This window comes from Pomacea canaliculata, linkage group LG8, assembly GCF_003073045.1.
Source record: "Pomacea canaliculata isolate SZHN2017 linkage group LG8, ASM307304v1, whole genome shotgun sequence".
Classification (NCBI taxonomy): Eukaryota; Metazoa; Mollusca; class Gastropoda; order Architaenioglossa; family Ampullariidae; genus Pomacea; species Pomacea canaliculata.
In genome coordinates, this window is record NC_037597.1 from 13,952,188 (window position 1) to 13,975,269 (window position 23,082).

Genomic DNA, 23,082 nt, shown 5'->3' on the forward strand with positions numbered 1-23,082 from the left:
CACATTCAAACTTTTTTACTGCATTTATGTTGCATTTATCAATGACTATGTCTACGTGGCTGAATAGTTTTGTTTTGGTGAAGTTTGCTTTCATCGATCTCGTGTATTTGTATACAACGATATTTTCTATGATCTGTCTTAAAAAATAATTTAGTATAATCAGTTTTGTTTTCCTCACATCTTATCTCAAACCTTCCTGACCTACGTACCTGTCTGACATCACAGCCTATTAATTAAAAAGTCGTTGCTGCAGTGACCGTCCAAACCCTGTCAGTCATTCAGCCATAGATTGTCGCATAGGCAGGCCGTAAGAGGCTTCTGAGCTTGAGACCTGCAGGCCACATCACCATGCAGAACGAAATGAGTGTAAGACGGGCAGAGAGCTATATGAAAGGCGGCATCATCAAAAGATGCCGACATCAAAGGTGCCGGCGGCAAGGGGAAAGGCCTATCGGGTTTTGCAGCGCGTGTCAGAACTGACAGGTGATCTGGATCCGAAAATTGCCCGCTCGTGTCGCCTGGACACCTCCTGGCGACAGGTTTGAAATGACCGGGATAGCTGGCACCACCGCAAAGTAATGGCGCTGCGACCAGGGAGCCCAAACCCTATCAGTGGCGACTAATGGGAGGTCTCTCTCATTCATGACATTCACGATATTCAGCAGTATCGCAGGACGCCAGAAGAAGCGAGGGGTGAATGATAGCTGAAAATGTGCCGAAGATGCAAATAAAGCCACTCGCATCCACATCGTTATGCACATTAGTTGGGTTGTCTGGCTGCCTGCCTCTCCGCACGACACTTGCACAAAAATGTTATCTTAGTATTTATTTATTTTCATTCTTCTTTTATGAATTTTGCTCCTTTTGTATTTTCAATTGCTAGCATTGCTTAAGGTTGACGTGGATTTTTTAAAAGGGACAAATGACAATCTTTATTGTGAAATATCACTGCAGCTCTGAATTATAATTTAGGAAACTGTGTTCAGCTACGAAATAAAAAAATATATATATATACAGAAAGAGTGGTAGTTACACGATAAAACCAGTGCTGCATCATAGCATTTTGTATGGATGCTCGCAATGTTACTTTTTCTCCATCAGGCAGGTCCTAACTTTTTGTTGGCTTGACAGACTAACAAAGACAATTGACACCAAGCAACTATTTTAGGGGACAAAGGCGGAGGAATAATCAGTGTTTTGATTGCGATTTTGATTTATATTAAGAACAACAAACAAATCTGAGCTATAATGTCTGACTGTCTTCAACGATTACCGTTAAGAATGATGCGATGACTAGTGTCCTCGTTGTTTCTTGAGCGTGGTCTTCGACTCTCCAGCTCGTTAAACGGCGCAGAGGGGAAATTAATTCATAACAATCCATTTCCTGCACCTCTCTGTTTCGCGCACGACATCTTTAGTCGTGTGCACTGCATTATGGGACCGTGGTGTTTCGAGAATGAAAAACCTCAACCCGACGGTGGATTCTGTTTTAAGCCGGACAAAGTGTCAAAGGTCAAAAGTATCTCCGCCTAGACGTGAACGTGCGTAGCCCGCGATTACAGGGCTAAATGGTGAAAGTCAAACCCTTTGTTTATGTTCGGGATTAACAAGAGCAGCAATGTCCTGGCCTTAAGGAATTCACAAAGATACGGTGGACATTGAAAAGTGATTTAACTTTTGGAAGAGAGTGGAATTTACAGACGCACAAGTCTGTGATCGCATTTACAACAATCATCTTTTCCAGTTTTGATTGCTGTTAAATTTAAGGATCGGTCCCCTACCATGTGAAATGCCACGGTAGCACTGAGTGAAAAAAAAAATGCAATAATATATTCTACATTTTTTTTTAGCTGAAAAGAGATAAATTTTATTGTATTTGAGACCGCTATTCCGTGAAACCTGTTGGAAGCAGGCAGGCCAAAATATAAGTCCAGTCCAGTCTTCGAAAAAATTTTGTTTTTATGTTAAATGTTTACTTTGAACTTCTACATAAATTTTGTTATGTTATTTTAATAGAAACTATATTGTATTATTTATTATATGTACCAGATATAGCTAATACTTTTGCTATTACAATTATTATACGAGGTTAGCTACATGTGTAATAATCAAGCTAATTACCAGTGTTTTACACGATGTAAATGTGTTTACAGATGTCAGATACTAACAGCTGGTCACCAAGAGCCTGAAGCAAGAAGAAGCCGCATGTCTGATAAACATAAAATTCTTCTACCAGCACCTTAACCATGTCATTCTGCTGCGGCCTTTTCCTCGTCGTCTTTATCATCCAGAGTCTGTCAGACGTGAGCTGATATCTGCGTCGCCCGACGAGTCCAACGGGAAATATGGACGCCAGGCAAACAGAGATGGCGCGCGGATGGGAGAGTTGCGTCCCCTAGCACTTCTCTCCCCTGACCGCAGCATGCAAATGCACGACCCGGGAACTTGTTTTGCATGGTTCATGATGATGGGAAAACCACTGAAGAGGTGGATGGCTGGTGGGGGGTGTGGACGGTGACGAGTTGCGGATCAGCGGACAATTTATGTAGTGTTGCGTCTCAGGGGAGGGTCACGTGGCCAACCGGATACATCCAAATGACCGCCCGGCTTGAAACATTTGGGATCGCAGCCAGAAGGCGATCTTAGAGAAGGGCACCTGCTGGTCTGTTTGGATGTCGTCACTAGCACAGTCACGATCTGGCAAAACGGTGATAGCAATTTTTTTTTAACATCACCATATGCTCGTCTGCTTTGCATTCAAATTTATATTATTGCATGCAGCGAGAAGAGAAGAGCTCAGTGTACGCGCTTGTGCATGGCTAGAGACTCCTTGAATGGAACCTCGATCTGCTCTGAAACCTTTTAAAATATAAATAAATAACATTAATCCGTTCTTAAGGGGAGAGCGCAAAAGTGTGTGTTTGCTAAAGTGTTGACTATTGGATGTCAAATGTCAAAAAATGTCAAAAAAATTCCATGTATGTGATCTGGATATTTTTTCAGTAAAAGATGGCTTTTGAATGTGTTTGCGTTCTTGTGTGTATTCCAACATAAATAGGCACATAAGTATGGTAACATATATGCACGCATGCACATGACATACAACCGCACTCACGCACGCGCAGACACACACATCGCTGTTTGCTCTCACCTACACTTGCTATTCCTCAGCTTTAAAACATGTTTGACAGAAAATGTCTAACCCCAATTCTGGGTGTGAACTTTACATTTCAAGTGTTTAAATGAGGACTTCATCATTACTGGCCCTTCACAGCTTTCAAAATTTCTTGTCTTGACAACGATGAGTGACTACTAAAAACAAACAGATTACCTTAAAGTCAGGTGCGAACCTGAAATCAGTAAGAACTCAACAATTTTTCTTGTACAAAACTGCTTTATCATTGCCCATTCTCAAGAACACGTTGTGCAGTGTCTCTAGGCTTTAACACATTTATTTTCCATGTGCACTTATCTCACATCTCCTCTTAAAAAATAAACAATTCCATCTTCTCCCATCCTAAAAAATAATAATATTTTGTGAGTGTGTGTGTGTGTGTTTTAAAGAGAAAAGTTTTTGAAGTCTCCACTCACACATTTCCTCCCCTTTTTACACATCATCCAGTAGCCGAACATCACTTCCACTTTCCCTCCATCCTCAGGCTCCGTACTCCCTGCTCCACCCCTACCCCCTCTCCATCTCCATCTCTTCCTTGCTGTGCCCCACTCCCATCTTCGTCACATCTTTCCTCCCACTGTTTCCTCCCCAGAACATGGTGTCTGAAACGACCGGCGTCAAAAGTGTCATGAAAAAGGGTTTTCATGGCGAAAGTGGTTCCGCTTCGTCTGCCCGTGTGGCTGTCAGTCGGGAAGAACGACTTCCGATCTGGAAAAGACAATGGCATTATGATTCAGGAAGAAAAGGATATGGAACTGTCTTTTAGAGCTTTCTGTATGCAGCGTTTCCGAAATGCTAGCATCATGGAGGATGTTTCCCGTGGAGGAAAGCAGGAGGAACGATTTATCTGCACAGCAATGGTTACCTATGACAACCAGCTACTGCAACAAATTGTGCGTTTGTAAGGGTACTGTTCGCTCCCAAATGACATACTTAAAATAAGGGTATAGAAGGGGAAATTCAGTTTGGTGCTTTGTCTTCGACATTGGTGGGAAATGAAAACAAAGAGTGAATAAATGATGTTTTAAATAGTTTTTTTAAAAATACTTTTCTCGGTGTCACACCCGATTTTTAAAAATTCACGTGGAAATTAAGGTGTTCATCAATAAATGGGCATGGAAAATAATTCAGTAAGCAAATGAGGCGATGCCCAAAATGTTAACAGCAAATTTTCGTCGTGAACCATAATCATTGATTGTCTTTTCATCCATAGGCTATTAATGAGTCTGATCTTTTGAAGTTCTGCCTCGTTGCGTGTCCATGGACATTGTTTCCCTCCATATTAGGTATTTTAAAAACATAATAGTCCAGGCTTCCTGTACTAGAAAGGTATCAAACATATGCAAATCATTAGTTTCATAATTAATTCTGTACGTGTTAATTATTCAAAATCAAGCTTTAGAACTAATGCCAGCTCTCATTCAGACTATCAAAGCAAACGTTTGAACAAAGAAACTACCGACGATTAGTTCCCGATTATATTCCAATGCTTTCTGCAGTCTCCGTGAATGTCCTCCATTTTCACTCAATTGTTTTTGTCAGCTTCCCGTAGGAATAGCCACGCGAGGTCCCAGGACACCCGACCTCCCAGTAACATGATGGTGGCGCATTTTTGTCCAAGTAGACTTTTTATGTGAGTGCCAACGACACCCGATCCCACCAAAGCAGTCTGAATGACACCTTTACAAGCGATTCTCCAGTAGATTAACAATTCAGGACTTTGTCTATGCCTTCTTCGACCCTGTGGGTCAGGGGATAAAATGATATGACTAGTTATTGTTCATGGTCTACGAGCTGCCTGAAAGTCTCTAAAGAGTGGACAAAGAACGTGGACAAAGAACGTGGACAAAGAATGTTGGCATCAGAATTCCCGTATTCACTTTTTTTTCTAGATATGCATCTGTGATGAAGAAATTTCTATACTGCCAATTATTCCGATCTTCTCCTTAGCTTCTTTCAATTGTTTTTATTATTTATCTTAAACATGATTATTTTAAAACATTCTCAAGAAAGCCTGGTTTGAAAGAGGCAGTTGATGAACATGAGATGACCTTTGTGGGGGGTTTTGTCATTCATCCAACACGACAGAACTGTGAAATTATGATTAAGGATATAGAGCATCCTTGTAGGTTATGAATAAAGGAGGCAAGCCCTTTGTAGCTGCAACTTTGGTCTGGGGGAGCACTTGGATGTCCGCGAAAACTCTCTCGGATGGTTCTTTTCCCTTTTTTTCTTTCTTTTTTAGCACAGGATCTCCCCCAAGAAGAAGTCTCTGCGTTTGGGGTAAAGCGAACCAGCCGGCACTAGAATGATGCTGTATTTAAGCGCCATTTCCTTGTGCGCTCCCGGCACTACTTCCCGAGCAGTGTTGTTGAAGTAAACAGGCCAGAATGTCCGCGTTTCCCGTGCGCAAGGTGCCGCTCCTGCTAAGTTTCCGCTTCCGCGCTCGTCCCTAAAGCCGTCCGCAGACCCCCAACTCGATCCCCGCCATGAGCTGAATACCCGAAGAGAGAGAGAAAAACTCTGGTCTGGTGCATTTTTCATTTGTTTGACTATCAATAAAACGCGACGTGAATTTGAGCAATTAAGTGCTGTCACCGATGTCTAATGGATCTGGCATTGTGTCGAGGGTTTTTTTGCTCTTATTGCCAATGCTCATAGTTTGACTTTCACTTCGAGTCTCATCGATGACCCTTGTTTGAGTAGGCAAGTGTGTCTGGATGGAGTGAAAACTTTTTTTTTTTAACTTTCTTCCTGAAAATTAGAGGATAGCGACGGGAGGGTATGGGTGGGGTAAAGGGGGAAGATGCCCATGTATACATGGACGCCTAGGACTGGAGTGTACACAGACAGGATTAAACAGACGGTATTTGACAACATTTCAATCGTCTTCAGAGAGAAAGCACCCTCGAGATGGGCGGAGAATTAGACAAAGAGTTAAAGGAAAGTCTGCGACCTTCGGGGCAAACCTGTTCATGGGCGTCGTAAGCACGTATTTTTCAGGGTAATTAAATTGTAGCGCTTGCACTCACAGGGTATTGACGAGGGTTGGCTGGCAACACAAGAAACGCTCTCTAGAGGTCAATTGATTCCCTCGGCGTTCTTTTGAGACAGGGCATAATGTCAGGACGTGCAGCCAGCAGGTTCAATACCTTCTGCGTGATGTAATAGCTTTCTGCTGTCTTTGCTCTCAGAATAAATGCTTAAATAAACGGAGACAATAAGCCTGTCGTATTCCTCTTGTAGATTCGTGTACACAGTTACCGACTGCCTTCGGGGCCTTTTAAAACACGGATAGGTGTACAGACAAATGAAAGGAGCTGATGTAGATTTTTCTACTCTTTCTCTCTCTCTCTCACATACACACAAAGAGTATGACGCACCAGGTCTTCATTCTCCATTGGCGCCTCCTCCAGCTGAAGTGTTGGGATCTTGTCACATCTCTTCCGTATGCAGTCATCCGTGCAAACTCACTACATCATGCATCTCCACACAGCCGTAAATCATGTTTAGCCACGTATAACAACCCAATTAAATAAAGTAAATGAATAAAAAAATAATAAAAAGAAGAAAGAAAAAAATAAACATTTGCTTCATGCAGTGTGACTACAAGATACACATTTTTGTATTTTAACCTAAGTTGCTCTTTGAACTACTTCCGTTTTGTGAAAACGATGCGTGAACGACTTGAGAAAAAAATTAAGAAAAGGATGCGAAGAGTTATCCAAGAAGCCTCTCCTCCCATTTTTATTATTTTTTTTTTTTTTAAAGATTCTGATTGGCACCTTCTGTGGTGTTCTTTTTGGAAACCTTTTTTGACCGTAGAGTAACGCCCTTTAGGCATGGAAGGCGACTCCTCAAGCCCTCTCTACGTGAGGCACAGTTCTGTTCATGTTCACCGCGCTTTTAAATACGCTCCTGTGACATAAAACAACCCATTCATCATTCCGAATGTCTGCCGTAGATTTTCGAGTCGCTTCGCTGTCCAACAGCACGCACCCGAACCTTCAGGAAACTTAGGCAAAGGTCTTATCTAGTGTGACACCAACTTTCGGCTCTCGCTGTTTTCAATTACCTCCATCGGCGCTGTGATTCATCACACCCAAAAAAGCGAGCGAGAGAGAAAGAGAGTGTGTGAGAGAGAGAAAAGTGAGAGAGGAAGAAAGTACAATGCTCTACAACCCAGTCTTAACAACGTTTAAACTACTGACTTGTAGAAGATTGGCTCGTTTTCGACGAGGTCGAGAAAGGAATGTAGAGAGAATTAGAGCACGCAGACCCAAGAACGAACATAGGGTTCTGATGAATGTGCATGGGCAGGTTAAGAAAAAAAAAGTAAATTGAAAAGATGTGGGCGAGTTGGGGAAGGAGGGTGGGGTGGTTTGAGGCGGGCTGGCATGACTTTAAAATGAGAGGAAGATGGATGATGCGCATGCCAGTCGCCAAGTCCCTCACTTCCTTCTCAATCTTTCTTACGCCCAAACGATGTTGCATTCTGATGCCATGACAACTAAACGCGGAGGGTGCTTGCGACCTCCCAAATACTGCAGGGTAGGTGAATGTGAAAAGTTTGCTCATTTTTTTTTTATTGTTGTTTAAAGACATTTTGGATCAATTTGTTTCAATCGAGCTGTCGGGATCACTTGGTTTACTGAATCACGTTAGGTACGGCCATCCATCTTGATTAACTGATCAACTTGAGATGCTGAAGTTAATTTCAAAATGCTGCGGTTTTTTGTTTTTTGGTTTTTGGGGTTTTTTTTTTTTTTTGCTTAATTTTGTTTTTTGTTTGTTGGTGTTGGTTTTTTTTTTTTTTTTTTTTGTTCTCCAACGTCTCCTTTTAAAAGTAGCGGTTCGTATCCCTTAGAGTAAAATCACTTATTTTACAGTAAAAGTATTTTAAGAAACTTTTTAGGCTAGAACACACACAATGCTAGTCTTACAAAGAACGAGTACAAAGGACGAAGCTTAAAACCGTTTTAAGTGCTGGATAAAAACGAAGGAAAGGGGGAGGAAGAAAGCGTAAAACAGAGAATAGCATCTCAAGTGCGGCCACATAAACACGACGCCACCAGTTCTGACCTGAAACCTGACGCAACTAAAATGTCCAAAACCAAAGCAAAATACTGGCAGGAAAGTAGCAGCCATTATCAGTTTGAGCACTTCTTCATATTCATGGGGTTCCAGAGGGGACCACACAAGGCGTGCTGTCTGCAGCCAAGAGAGAGAGAAAGAGAGCAGCAAACGATGAGAATACATCATCTGCAACACGGGGCTAGACTCGGGCTGCTGGCTGCTTGTAGAGGGCAGATAAAATGATAACTTTGATCTGTCAAATTGAAACCGCATACGTCGCCAGAGGTGGAGAACCTGCTTTTGGAGGAGATGAAGAGAATGAAAGACAAGAATGGTAAATAAAAGAGGTAGTTTTGACAGGGAGTAGGGGGGAAAGCCTGACTTCGTCGAGTTGGTTTGCTTATTAAGGGGTGGGTGGAGATGTAGATTACTGGGGTGGCTTGATCATTCCTATCGAAAGAGTAAATTGATACCCATACAGTGAAGTCTTATTTCACCAATAATGTTTTAACGTTTAAAACATTTATGGATGTTAAAGCTTGTGTAACGAAAATAAACAGACCACTTTATATTTTGTACTGCAGCAGAGACTAGACTATGAACAAGGTACTGATTGTGTTATGGTCGTTTTATTGTTTGTATGTATAAATAATTGAGTAGTTGATGTTTTGTGCGTTGAGCAACTACAACGGTAAACGGTATATATCATCCATACCACTTTACCTCTTTTGTTCGAAATATCTCCATCGAGGTTTTTTTCCGATAGAATAAAATATACTGACGCTTCAAAAACAATATAAAACTGATGGTGAAGGATGTTGCAAAATGTGTATACATGTATAACATATAACTATATTAGAAAATCATATGTTTGTTTTTTGGCTTGATTGAAAACTGCGCTGACATATAATTACAGATAATCCGATTTGTGATAAGTTTTAAAGAAAATAGTTAAAATATTGGCAGCTTTTAAAATCTAGCGACTTTTTTCTAAATGATTTGATTCAGTAAAGCTAAGTGGAAGATACTCTTTGTCCAAATCTGGGTGAATACTCAAACCTTCCGTTCTCCAGATAAAAACAAACATTACTCATAAGTTTACTTTGTGAAGCAATGTCTACCAACAGGAGAAATATTAATTAGGACCATCTGTATACAAACGTGATGTCTCGAGTTTGACCACTTTGTGGGGTTTTGAACTACTCATTTGCCAGTCTTTTATAGACAGGTTTTAAGTTAAAGGCAAGGTCTTTGAAAAATTAAATTTCGAGAACACGTCCTTTGATCTTTATTATCACTTTAAAAGGTATTAACAGTAATAAGAAGTTTTAAGTTGCTGTTACTTATGCTTGAACACAGTCGCTAATATTTCTCTTCAACTTTGCCAAGTAATGTCGTCTACAGATTAAGTAATTTTGTCAAGTGATTATGTTGATAGAGGTAAGTTTGTCAATTGATTTCGACTAAAAATGTAAACTTTGGTGTGTTTTAGGTCTGGTGAGACTGCGACTGTTGTGGAAGCCCACGAAGGCAAATGCTGTCACAGAGAACGTTTAACCCTTCTCCCACCTATCTTCTTCTTAAAAAAGGAAAAGTCAGAAAGACATACGTGGTACACCTGAGCCTCTGGGAACTTATTTCTTGGTGAAATGAATGTCTCTGCCACTCCTCTCTACTCTTCCCACCCCATCCAAAAATCGATCAAATGGTGGCAAGGACCAAGTGAATAGTCTACCCCACACAGACTCCATCACCAAGGGAGCTGCAGTCTGGAAGATAGGCTGTAAAAAACGGTACCTCACACGTTCAGTGGCGCAGAGAGAAGGGACTGACAGTCAGGAACTGAAGCTCCTTCCCCCTTCCCCCATCGTTCTATCCCTGCACCTCCTAACCCCCTTCCTTCCTCTCTCCTCACCCAGCATCTTTCCCATCCCCCCAACCCACGGTATTTCTCTTGCCCACCCCTTTCAGATGCTTTCCTATTTCTGCCTCATGTCTATACACCTGTCTCTTTTCGTCTCCTGCCCTACAGAGCGAGAAATAAATGATGAATGCAGAATGAGCGGGTGAGAGAGAGAGAAAGAGAGAGGGGAAGGAAGGAAGGGTGAGAGGGGAAGCAGGGGCGATAACGAGGAGAGCCAGAAAATGTTTTCCTGTGTTTTGAAGGAAATTGGAACATCTTGTCTTCGCTTCTAGCTCGTGTGTGGTGCTCATTTGGTGGTGCGCCGAACCGTTTTCTTTCACTTTGCTTTTCTTTCTTTCTCTTTCTCTCTTTCTTTCTTGTTTGACATATTTAGCACCAAGTTAATTTTATCGTGTTCTTTCTCTACACCAAACGTGCTGCAACGTTGCAGATTGACGTATAGGAATTTTTTTTTTTTGCTTCTTTTTTTTTTTCTATCTATCCTTCTTTGAGTGAGTGGATGTGAAAGTGGGTGGGTGAGTGGAAGAGTTATCTGTGAACCTTTTTCTTGTGTTTTATGCAGCAGGGAGAACGGCGAGTGGATGAGAAAGAAAGAAAGTGGATGAGAAAGAAAGAAAGCAAAAGACATAGCAAAAGTGAGAAAAACCGTTCAGCTTTCATTTTTGTTACACAGAGAGACACTTCACATTCTCTATCTACTCTCAGACTTCATAATCGCAATACATAATACTAATATTTCTTTCATAAGATTATGTTGCAGTGTATTTTCATATGGCACATACCGCCATCTTGACTGTTTACCTTGCATCCATTCATTCAACATTTTAAACACTCGGTAGTGTAAAACTCATTGTGTCGTCATTCTCACAGACACCCACAGCCTTGATGACGCAGTCATGCGCAAATGACGTCATAATTCAGTGGCACGTGTCATTAAGGCGTCAAAAAGCGGGTCTGCCATGACGTAAAATCTTCTAAAAATGTTTAAGTCCTCACAACACGTGCATCTAAACGTCTACAGCAAGTGTGTAAGTAGGGTGGACGGGTAGATGGGTGAGATGAGGGAGGAAACGATGGTGTCGGTGGTGGTTGTAGGATGGGGGAGAGTTTTCAAGCATGAATTTTCACTCACATTTTCAACTTAGCGTGTTCATTCATTCATAAGGAATACTCTGTGTGTGTATGAAATTTCAGTTGAGACGTTCAATCCACCTACAAAATAATTACAAAAAACTTCGCATGCGTTTTTTAATAAATTCTCGCAGACGAAAAATACAAGGTAATATACAAATTATCAACAAGTGTACAGATATATTTGCTTCAGTACTGCTATTAATAATTATTCAACATAGTCACACACTATAGTCATAACACAAACACATATACATATACTCAAAATATAAACAATCACTAGTTCCTGTCAACACTCACATACACGAAAAAATCCAAAATACCCATCAACACACAAAAATCCGCACACATAGCCACTCATATTTACCATTGGACACGAACAGCCTGCCAGCCTCTAAATTCATTCTAAATAACATAAACTGAGGAGGAATGAGACGAAAAAGGAGGTTAATAGAATTTATATTTTCTATATAATGCAATAACTGAAATAGCATTAACGTATCAACCGAAAGAAAGAAATAAGATTTTTTTTACACACGGTACGGTATGAGTGGTTATAAATTTCTAACATACAGACTTTGCCTGCGTTTAAATTAACCTAATTATGTGTTATTAGAATTGATTGATGGCTGAAAAGAACACCAAATGGAATGGCTGCTCCAACAACTTCCCTTTGTCAGATCCCGTTCTCATATAAACTTTGTGACACTTTCATCCGAGAGAAAAAAATAATTATTTCCCTTCCTGTCGGCGCTGTGATCAAAAACAATGAAGATACTTCACGCGTGAATCAGAGATGAAATGAGATCTGACACACATCTTCGACTCAGGATTCGAACAGGAACAGCCACGGGCAAGGTCCACGGAAATCTTGCACATCTTTCAGCCAGACAAGTAAAACCTGAGTTGACTCCCAATTAGTCTTTTAACAGGCCCGTTTCCTTCGCAAAGCCTGCTACTTTCTGCGAGGTTTTCTCTCCAAACCGCCATCGGAAATAGCCCGGTCGCACTTAATTTGGCTTAAAGGGCACAAAAACGCCATTGCCAGGGCAGATTACTGAGTTGTGGAAAGATTCCCTTACCAGATTTAAATTGGGATACTCGATGGAGTGGCGTCTCCTTACAGAAAGTCTGATTGAGCACTTTTTTTTTTCTTTTATTCTTTCTTAGGCTCGGTCCGGGCTTTCTCGGTCTTCAGGTTGGCGGGTGAGATGCGGAGTGCAAGTAGGATGAGAAAAACCTTAAACAAGTATCGTGCAAATAATCAGTTAAACCTGAAATTATATGAGGTCTTGCCCTCTGTGATGGATTTTCTTACCTTAAAAGATGTAACATTTGAATTGTGCAAAGACCGTCCCATTCTGAATAGCAGAACTAAGTATGTATGAATACTGTTCTGACGGTGCGTTCGACGCAAGGGCGAGCCTTGCTTGTATAGACAGATGCCAATGTGTGTGTGTCTGAGCGCATTGCTTGTATATTCTCCTAGTAATGCAGGTCAAACTTTCAGGTTTATATCTGCAAAATTTTTTTTTTACAAACAAACAGGCTGACAGACAGGAAAGCATAAACAGTACCAGAATACATCGAGATGTGTGTTTATATAGGTATGTTAGTGATTATAAATAGTTTTTATCACGTGCTTTAAATGGTGCATCACAATATAACACAAGTCAACCAATATTGCGTGTTTTAAATTTCATAAACATGTTTTGCAGTTGAATTTAACTTTTCCGTCTTCTGTCGATGACATTTTTTTGTAAGTGCTTCCAGACTCACTTGTCTATAAATGCATAATCTGTACCTGATTGTATTCTGAATACTGAACAATAAAAATGTGAAACATATATTAATGACACCTTTCACTATTTATTTCGGGTTCATTTGAAAAAAAAAATCTGATACTGTCTGCTTAGAATGTATAAGAATATCAGTTATAGTGATGCTATTACATACATACGTGATGATTTTACTATAAACGATTGTTGCCATGAAATATGTATTACTACAATCATAAATCAAAAGAAATAATAATTAACATTCTTGTTAGCTCCCATGTATGTATCTTATTGCCTACATAGGGTTATAAGTATGTTTTAAAAAAAACCAACGTCCTCCTCTCCAAAAAGATGGTTGACTGACCTTTCTTTTTTTAACCGCATCTTGGCGAACAGATGACAAAGTGACTTTTATCCTGACTATTCATTAATGCTTCTAGATTTTGCTTTTTATGAATGTTTCATTAAAAAAAAAAAAAAGAAATTGAAAGAATTGTAATTACTTTCCACACTCAACGCTCCATCACACACGTGATGCCGAGTGCCGGCGTTCACAGTCCGACGCGCTGAGAGGCTGGCACGCACCCTGCCGGAAGCAGGAAGTGGTAACATGGCTTCTAAGTAAAGCTATGTCTTGCTGTGTTTTCGCTCACAACAAATCCGCAGTACGGACGCATGTGCGCCGGCAAAATGTTAGACTATATCCTGTCCATCGCGCTTTCCTGAAGACAGATTTGTTTTTTCCTTTCTTTTACTCCTTACTTCCTCGGTAAGAACCGCTGCCTTCTGCTTGCCTTGGGGCGAGAAAACATTGACATTTCTGGCTCACCCCAACTCCTGTTTTCTGATAGGGCTGATTGGATGTTATCGCACAGTGGTCGGCTTGTGTGAACACCAGTTCAACGTGCTGCCTCGTTTCATAGTGACGAGTCGACTTTTACCGCAATTCTTGTCCCTTTGCCTTTCATCATGCGCGGACCGTCTATCTCTCCTTTTTCATGAAATGATATGGGCGGTGCTGTGTTTGTCTAGGACATGTTGCCGTTCCAGTCCCTTGGATTGCCCTGACATTCAAAGGAAAGCAATATTGCACCATTGGTCTTAAAATAGTTAATGGTTTCAAATGCACCTTCTTCATCAAATGAAAAATCAACGGATGTTCATTGAGATGAGGGACACGTGCGTCTTCACTCGGAAAATTGTGAGAGGGAACTGCAGATATAGATAAATGTAACCCTGGGGGCAGTTTTGCCAGCACGTGCATACAGTTATTTAAATGCATACGTGGGCGCATCCACACGCGCGTACAGGCACGCGCACCCACGCACGCAATCTCTTTCTCTCTCTCTGTGAACCCAGGATGGAGCCGGCACAGAGAAACAACTCTTTTGTACGATGCAGCACATATCTTTAAGGGATAACATATCTGATGGCATCAAAGAAACTACAACTAAATTTATGCCCTGCGATGGATGAAAAAATGATCAGAAAACTCATATAAAGTAATTTTTTTCCTGCTTCTTTGTGTGAACCATTCTATCTTGAGGGATGAATTTATAGAACGGTTGAAGAGGTCAGGAAGTCATTCATGTAAGTCACTGAAACAGTGACAAACAGTAGCAATATACAAGAAAATATAGATGACTAATTATAATGTTTCAATGGGAGGGATATTTATTTTAGTGTGGTCGATGGAATGCCGATATTGGCGCGCTGCATGCTTTCAGACAAAGATGAATGCAGAAAGGTGGGAGAAATCCGAAGGCCGTTAGTTGGGTACTGTACCAAGTACACCTCCACTTTCAACCTCTCAGCTTGAAGGTTTACACGATGTAAAACAATTCGTTCTCTCTGGTCAGCGACAAACACGGCTTTTGAACAACGCAGACAATGAGCGGGAAGTGTGAGACCACCGAATGGAACAGCTTCCAGCCCACACCCTACCCTACCCCACCCTCCACACACACACACAGCTAATTCGTCGGATGATGTCGAGTCTGATGTTACCGACATCACCTTGAATCACGATTATCTTTTCATTTGGTGTCCTTCAAAATTATCCGTGATGCTCGCTACACGATATTGGTTCTGAAGCGCCTCTTACCAGATTACAGACTGTCCTACCCGGTGATGAGCAAACACACGGCCCTCTAACCAACACCCAGTCAAAACGCGTTCCCCCACCCAGGACAAAGAGAGTAATACCAGCAGACGTTGAACACAGCTTTCTTCTAGCCCTATCATCAGACCAAGTTTATTTTTCGGGATCCAGCCGGGTACACCGTTTCTTGCAAGTAAGACCAAAGACGGGGAGATGGGGCCGCCAGGCTAGCCCCTGCCCGAACCTGGTGGTTAAGGTGACTTACTGCTGGCAAAATGGTCTCTCAAGGAAAGCAGAACAGGATACCAAAATTACAAGGGCGGGCGCGCTGCCTGATTGTTATACGTCAAAAGTTGTAGAAAAATCTGTTCGTCACAGGGGGAAATTATCCCGCAAATGTTTCCTCTGTTTTGCGCTCATTGACGCTCAATGGGTATGATTATCTCCCCGGAAAAATATGCTCCGCTATTGTTGCTTCGCACGGGTTTTGTGGAACAGACGTAACATTTGTTCCGATGGCCTCAAGAGATACTTTCTAAAGCTGAGCCGCATATTTCTGGACTTTAAAAAACCTCCCTCTCCCTTCCTCCTATCTCTGCGTCTGTCACACTATTCTTATTGCTCTCTTTCTCTTTCATTCTTCTCTCTCTCTGTTTCTTTCATTGGTTGCCTCCCTACTTGTCTAGCAGTCAATCTTTCTTCGCTATGTACTTACCGTTAATGTGTATGTGTATTGAGATATCAGTGAGGAAATGTATCTCGTATGACAGGTAGATAATGTATCCTCTTTATCGTTTCCTCAAAACAGAAGCTCAAATAATGAGGTACAGGCAGACATTCGCGATGGTAAAATGGTTTAGCAGTAGTTATATAAAATAATGTTTTTTCTTCGACATTTAACTGGTAAAGGTGCATATATTTTTAGCAAGTAAAGCATTTAGCGATGTAGCTGGCATGGAAAAACTTTTCTTCTACTAGACTGACATTAGTTCGATGCAAAAATTAAACCAATATTGTTATATGGATCAGAATTCTGAAGAGATTGAAAGGGTGCATACCAAAATGTGCTAGGAGAGATAGAGAGGGGCGGGAGAGGATAAATGAAGACAGCGATAAAGAGGGTTAGAGACATGTAGAACAGTTCCTCCATCTCCATGTTGAATGCGTTGCAAGTAAATGTTAAAGGTAAAGCTTTACCATTCTAGTGGCTTAGGGGCAGTGAACTCTAAGTGCTTCATGGTAACGGCAGGTGGAAGGAAGGCGGAAAACAACCCTTTCCTCCTCCTCCACCCCTACTTATCCTTCACCATATGCCTTCCATGATACATCGGGTATCCATGTCTTCTGTGTGAGTACGTAGAGTTGTCTGCCCCTGGTCCGAGTGAACCTTTAACGGGGGACCTTGGAGTAAGAGCACTAATTAATAGGCTCGGGCTTGTGAAGCAGACTTTAGGAGCTGTTTGACAAAGCTGTACATTTTTTCCCCTTATTTTTCTAACATCTAAAGTGTCTGTTCTTGACGACGACGCTGATAATTACGACGACCACGGTGGTGAGATATTTGGAGGCGGCGGCGGCGGCTGTGGTAATTGTTCTTGTCAAGGTTTTAAAGATCGCTTCCTCCGCTTTTCGTTATTTCAAGGTCCTTCTTAATCGCAAACAGAGCCACGGCATCACATGCCGACTTTTCTGAGGCACATCGGCTGGGAATGTGGCAATGTCAACCTTTCATTAACATATTAAACATCCGTAAACAAACATTTCTACAGTTTCTGCCTTTCTGGTACTTCTTTCTAAAATAATCGAAGTTGTAGAGAGTCATTTTTCTGTTTGGAGGTGAGCTCAAAAAGAATATCTAAGATGGACTCCCTGATGCATTTTCAAAAAGTCTACAAGAGTGCAACACTTTTTTTAAACAAAGCCCGTGGTTTTAGTGCAGTTCGGGATACCATACCCACAGTCTGATGTGAAAGACTGCATTCTGTTCTCCAAAACATAGTCCTAACAATCCTCTCCATAAACTGAATGGTCACACCCCTAACGTCTCAAAAATCTCCATGGATGTGTCTGATGCAGCCACAAGTCTTCCATTCTCCTTTACCGGCTCAGCTCCTGATGTCAGTGTTTTAGACTTTTTCTGTAAATGGTAATGTTTGTTTTCCTGTGTATCCATAAACAATGGACATTTACCCTCGTTTGAGGAAATACTCTGTTGTATAGACTTAAGGATTTCCCTCTCTAGCAGATTTATTTATAAATTTTGGGTGCACACTTTCATATTCCTCATATTATGAGCATGAGCTATTTCCCCTTTATTTATTTATTTTTATTTTTATTTTTTTACAAACTGTTTCCGTTATTAAAAAAATGTTTTGGTTTGGGCAAGACTGTTGTTCGCATCACTCAACTAACCTCTTCCAGCTGTACTCCCTATATATATATATCTGCTTTGCAGCTGCCATTGATCACAACTTTGCTTTTTTCCGTGCTAGTCTCTCTTCCCTGTGCATTTGAACTATCTGCCAGTCTGTTGGTGAGGTCTTGCAGTTCTTTGTTGGTGCCTGCTAACAGATCTATGATGGAAGTATGACGGTCGTGGAGAAAGCTTCGAGCATGATGTTCTCTAAGAAGACATCAAACAACACCGGTGATAAGCGACATCCTTGACGTACACCTGTTGTTCGAAGACAGTCACGCGCGTTGAGAAGAGCTGGAATGTGAGCTGCCGGAAGGACAATGCATAAAATGTTGTCATGTTTCCAATATGTGCCACAAAGGGGATTCTTTTACTGTGACTTTCATAAACTTTCATAACGAAATTTATGAAAATTAATTCAATTATGTGCCTTGTGCAACATTTGTACCGTTAACAAGACTCTAGAGGCGATGTGTGCCCATTACTCTGTTATTTTACTTTGTCGCATAATCATCTCGGTAGAAAAGGAATCATTGATTGTAAAAGCCATGAAATTTTGTTGACGATCTGCGGCATGCTGACGACTGGCTTCTGAGCTCTCGACAAATGTGAGAAATGTAGGCAGATGTGGGCGGAGATATGATGGGGGAGGTAAAAGTGCTTATCAGAGGGACGCAACTCTGAAACCAATCATTGTTTCTTCTCCAGCAAAAATTCTTTGCTCGATGGTAGTGGTAGCCACTTTTTCATATTATTTCTGTTCCATGTTATCTTCTTTTAACCTACATATACGAAGCTTCAGTTGCAGCAACTTAACGCGAACTGCAAATACAATATCTCGATATATTGTACTCAAGTGTCCACCAACATCCATTTCCTTCGCCCGCGTTTCAGTTCGACTTTTTACTTTCTGTTTTTTATTTCTTGAAAGAGCTCCATAGTCTGTCATGGATAAACAACCATAGTCTTCGATTATGACAGCAAGAAGTGCTCCGCTCGTCCAACCTGACATTTAAGAGACGTCGCTGAAACAAAGCTTGTTTTCCGTTGCGTCATCGAGCGTTGGAAGAGGGGGCGGACCTCCTAATTGCTATGTAGCAACAGGTTCGATCGTCAGAATGTTCAGAGCTCTAGTGAAAGTCACTGGCGTGGGATCAGACGTTGTTTTTAAAGCTTGGAATAGAATGGTGATGATTCGTTTGCTGCAATTTCATTTTCTGATAATTTGGAGAGGAAAAACAGATTCAAAAGATGAAGTTTCTGTCTGCAAGTTCGCTTTCTCCTCTGGACCCAGTGTGGACTGTTCTTCTTTCTCTCATTTGTAGACTTCAAGTTTGAGTCGTTTCAGTAGTGTTACCTTCTCTTCTTTCTTGTTATAGCTACTTACTTTATCTCCTTTCATTTTTATGCTCATTGGTTTTTGGGTAAGGTAGGTTTGTCTGCTTCATAAAAGACTATTCTAAATATTATTTCGCAGCAAACCCAAGTTTTCTCTCTGTTTTGTTGACTTTAACCGTTCTAAGCCATCTTGTTGGTTACTGATCTCACTCACCTGATAGATTAATCGCTCATCCTGGACTTCTGTAGTTTAACGTGAAAGTATTTGAATTCAGTGATGCGCTCAGTCGTTTCTACCTGCCATTTCACCTGTATTCTCCGACCTTTAACTTCCAGCTTTTACTAATGATACTCTTCGCCACTCGTTCAAAGTTAGTTAGATCGTATTTATCCCTTGGAAGCCATTCACAACTTCCTTCCTGCCGACTAACTCGGCTTGAAACCACATCAATAAACCCTCGTCCAACTTTCGTGAGACAACTAATTACTGTCATTTACTTTATCCCTCCAAGGTCCAGCAGAAACTGAAAAACTTACCGAAGCGTATTAAGAGAGCTTTTCTTTTAACTCGTTTCGCGATCGGTTTTCTGGATTCTAGTGAAAGGAGGGGGCGGGGAGATAAACCCCTCAAAGACAAGAAGTCGGAAATGAGTCTCCCTTCAATCTCATCCGTGTGTTCTTAGTGATCCTACTTTTACCAAACAGAAGTTAGATGCTCCGAATGAAAAAAAAGAAGAAAAAAAAAAAACGGGGAAGAAAGGGGGATTCTGTCCTAATTGAAATTCTACGCTGGTGATTAGGCTCAATTAGATTAATGAGTGCATGAACTTGATATACTTGTAAACATGTCCCGATGGCATAGAGAAGGCGCTTCGATCAGGAGGGTGAAATTAGTCATTACAAGATCCGGGGCTTCAATAGCAGGCTCACACGGAAGTCTTCTCCCACTTCACCTCCCGTTGGGCAAACACCTATCTCGACGCAAGTGCTCCAGCACATCACGTGACCTGCCCACGAAAGTGCGCATGCGTTGTGTGTGTGTGGGGTTTTTTTTCCTAACAGAATTGATAGTGCATTGTGGGAAGGCCTCTGATGTCACGCTGCCACATTCGCGTCTTTCTTACGCCTGCGGGAGACACGAAAACGAACGAACGAGAGAGAGAGGGGGAACTGCTTAATTAATGGGTCCCAGTTCAAGTCTCCATTACAGTCTGAGCCATCCAAACTGAAGTTCAAGCTCGAGAGGTCGTCCAAATCATCATCATCATTGCCTGGTCGACTACATCTGTAGATTTTCTGTTCCATCTTCTATACGAAAATGTTTGTTTATTTTGATTGGCATAACGGTCCTCCGCTAATTCGATTCATTAACCACTAACCGCTGTCCAAGTTTTGAGAGCAAGAGTTTCTCAGATGACTGCAGAGGTCGGTTAGGAAAATAAACAGACGATGAACGTGGCTAGTGCAGTTGTGCATGAATACGTAAACACACTCGCGAGGAGAGAGGTTGGACCGGAGTTGATAAATACATTTCAGAAACAATAGCTCTCCTGTGTCAGCCTTAGATCTCTGACCCTTGAATTCTCAGTTCTCTTATCTCTTTCTCCACTGCATTGAAGACGGACTTCCAAAAACTGGGATTTGAAAACTGATCGCCATCTCGTTTGCATAAGTCGTCTCCCTAGGCCAGCGTCGCGAAACCGATCCGGGCTGTGCACGCTAGGGTCACGTGACCTTTGGTGACGACAATGTATTTCAAAAGTCACTCCAAGCGAGAGAGGTCTACTGAAAGAGGATACTAACCAACAGAATGTGGCAGTCTGCTTCTCACTTGAACACTCTGAAGCCCCTTGAGCTGCATTTGAAAATCAAGATATGTAAATTAGCAATAAGGAGAGAAACTTTCCAGACTTCGCGTGTATTTGTCTGATGGGGGGTCAAACCCAACATTTTTCCGTTGGGGCGTCCAAAGCTGCGTCATTAAATCGGTTTGTTATTGGGGTAGAATCTTTAGGAACAGAAACCTTGCAGAATGAGAGAGTGATATTATTTACTACCTGGGTACAGACTGCGGTGGTGTGTCAGGGTGCGCGTTCATGTAAGAGGATGTTTGTTTGTGCAATGTACGTGAGGGAATGTCCTTTTATGTGCTTTGTATATGTGTTTGTTCGTGTGCTTCTTCGTTTTTCTGTACCTAAGGGTCATGCGTGTACTAGTGTATTTGCATAACAGGTGGCATAACATATTTTTCTGTGACAGAACAAACAGCAAGCTCGTAACTCCTACACTCGCAAACAAACACTTGATTAAACCCAGAAAAAAAAACCAGAAAGGCATACAACGTATACACGTATACAACCGCAAGATCCCACGTGGCAAATAGTAGGAGGAGAGGGAGAAAATAGGGACAAGAGAGTGAGAGAAGGAGAGAGAGAAAAAAAAAACTACCCACAACATCTGACCTTCAGTTCATTGATAGAAGCAATACGTAACTCAGTCCAAAATAAACCGATGTCAGAATAATCCTACATCTTCATTTCACGAACTTTTCCGCTAAAAAAAACTCAGTCCAGGGCACGTGAATGGAGGCGGTTGTACCACAGCACTGCAGGCAGGGTGGAGGAGAGGTCTCCAGGGTAGATTAGCCGTTATATCGATAGATGGCATCTCACTGCAAATGTCAGAAGTTGCCAAACTCCGCCCAATTGTGCAAGCTCTTTCATAAGCCAGTCTACCCGTTTCAACATACCCGCTTTGGAAAAAAAGCACCGTTGTCAGGTCCTGCATCGTTATGCTTGTCTTCGTGCGTGCATGTGTTTGTACAAGTGACTGATGTGTATGTGTTTGTGTATGTAACAGTGTCTGTGTGTTTATGTGTGGGTTAGAGTTACATGATGTATATGCTTTCGAGTGTGGATGTTGGTATTGGCAAGTATGATAGTTTTTAGATGTCAAATGATTTTCATATTGATGAGTGTGTGTGTTTGTGCGTGTGTACGTGTTGTGTTTTTTCCGTGTGCGTGTATCTCCTCTGTGTGTTTCTAATACTTACCTAGCGTGATCGAATTCCTGGCGCACAGAATATCACTGGTTCGTTCACAACTCGTAACCCTCGATACCCTCGATACCCTCCATACCCTCCATTGTGTCGCCACATGCCGCCTCGGTAGATTCACCCGCTCGCTAGATGGCGCTCGCTCCCTGCAGTAACACGAAACTGTTTAATGATTTCAACGACTATACCTTTGCATGAAAATATCCATATCTAGTCGTCGGTGTTGCTGATTATCCGTTGGAAAATGGTACATCAAATATGATTAAGATTTGATGTAGATATGAGATGTCATCTGCCTCTTCCCCAACGATTTTCTCCTCCCGGCTCTCGGTTTTTTCATCCTTTGTTTTTGTGCTCCAACGTTGATTTTTTTAAACTTTTTTTTATTCACGATGCTTTGATATTTCCGATCAAGCGCTTTTTTTCTTTTTCAAAGAGATGTATTTTGCATCAACGAGAAAAGGTGTTTTTGAGATAATGTCAGTTAATGTAAGATGAACATTATTGATGTACTAATAGACACAACAGAAGCTTATGATGTCAAGGAATAGAGAGAAGTAAACGGAGAAGAGAGAAGAGAAGATTGTAAAAAGTGGATCGTTTAGAAGACGAGGGTTGAGTCCTCGAACTCCATCGGTGGCGCTGGGGTCTGGTTTCTTGTTTATGAGTGGAGTGTGTCTTTTGTTGGTCTTCGTAAACCGGTCAGAAGCAGGGGGTCGGGTGTTTAGCCATCCGAACTGCCAGCTTGGGTTAGAGTTAAGGTAGCTAACGGTTTCATGTTCGTCTCGGTCATCTTTGTAACTTAGGAATAATTCGACAGATGATCCCTGATTTTACATGACTGTACTCCACTCATCTCACATGACATTTGGAAGATTATGACCATTGTTTCCATATTGTATGTTTGATAGGTTAGGGGAGGTAGAACGAGAGAGGGTATGAGAGATATATTTCTTTGAATAAGAAAGAAATTTGACGACAACCTTCATAAGGGTCACATGATTGAGAACTGTCTTCATCAATAGGTTTGTGAAGCATCCCGGAGTGCGATGTATGTAAACATAATTGTGTTTCGTTCATAGAAGTTT

The 23,082-nt window shown here is 41.5% G+C and overlaps 1 long non-coding RNA gene across 1 annotated transcript; it reads right to left on the bottom strand.

The window, feature by feature from the left end:
* Positions 1-2,253: 2,253 nt before the first annotated feature.
* Positions 2,254-22,533, bottom strand: LOC112571160. Its single transcript, XR_003100761.1, has 3 exons — positions 21,992-22,533; positions 3,592-3,883; positions 2,254-2,697 (listed from the first exon to the last, which is right to left on the bottom strand). It is a non-coding gene; the product is annotated as an uncharacterized LOC112571160 (long non-coding RNA).
* Between the last annotated feature and the right edge of the window lie 549 nt (positions 22,534-23,082).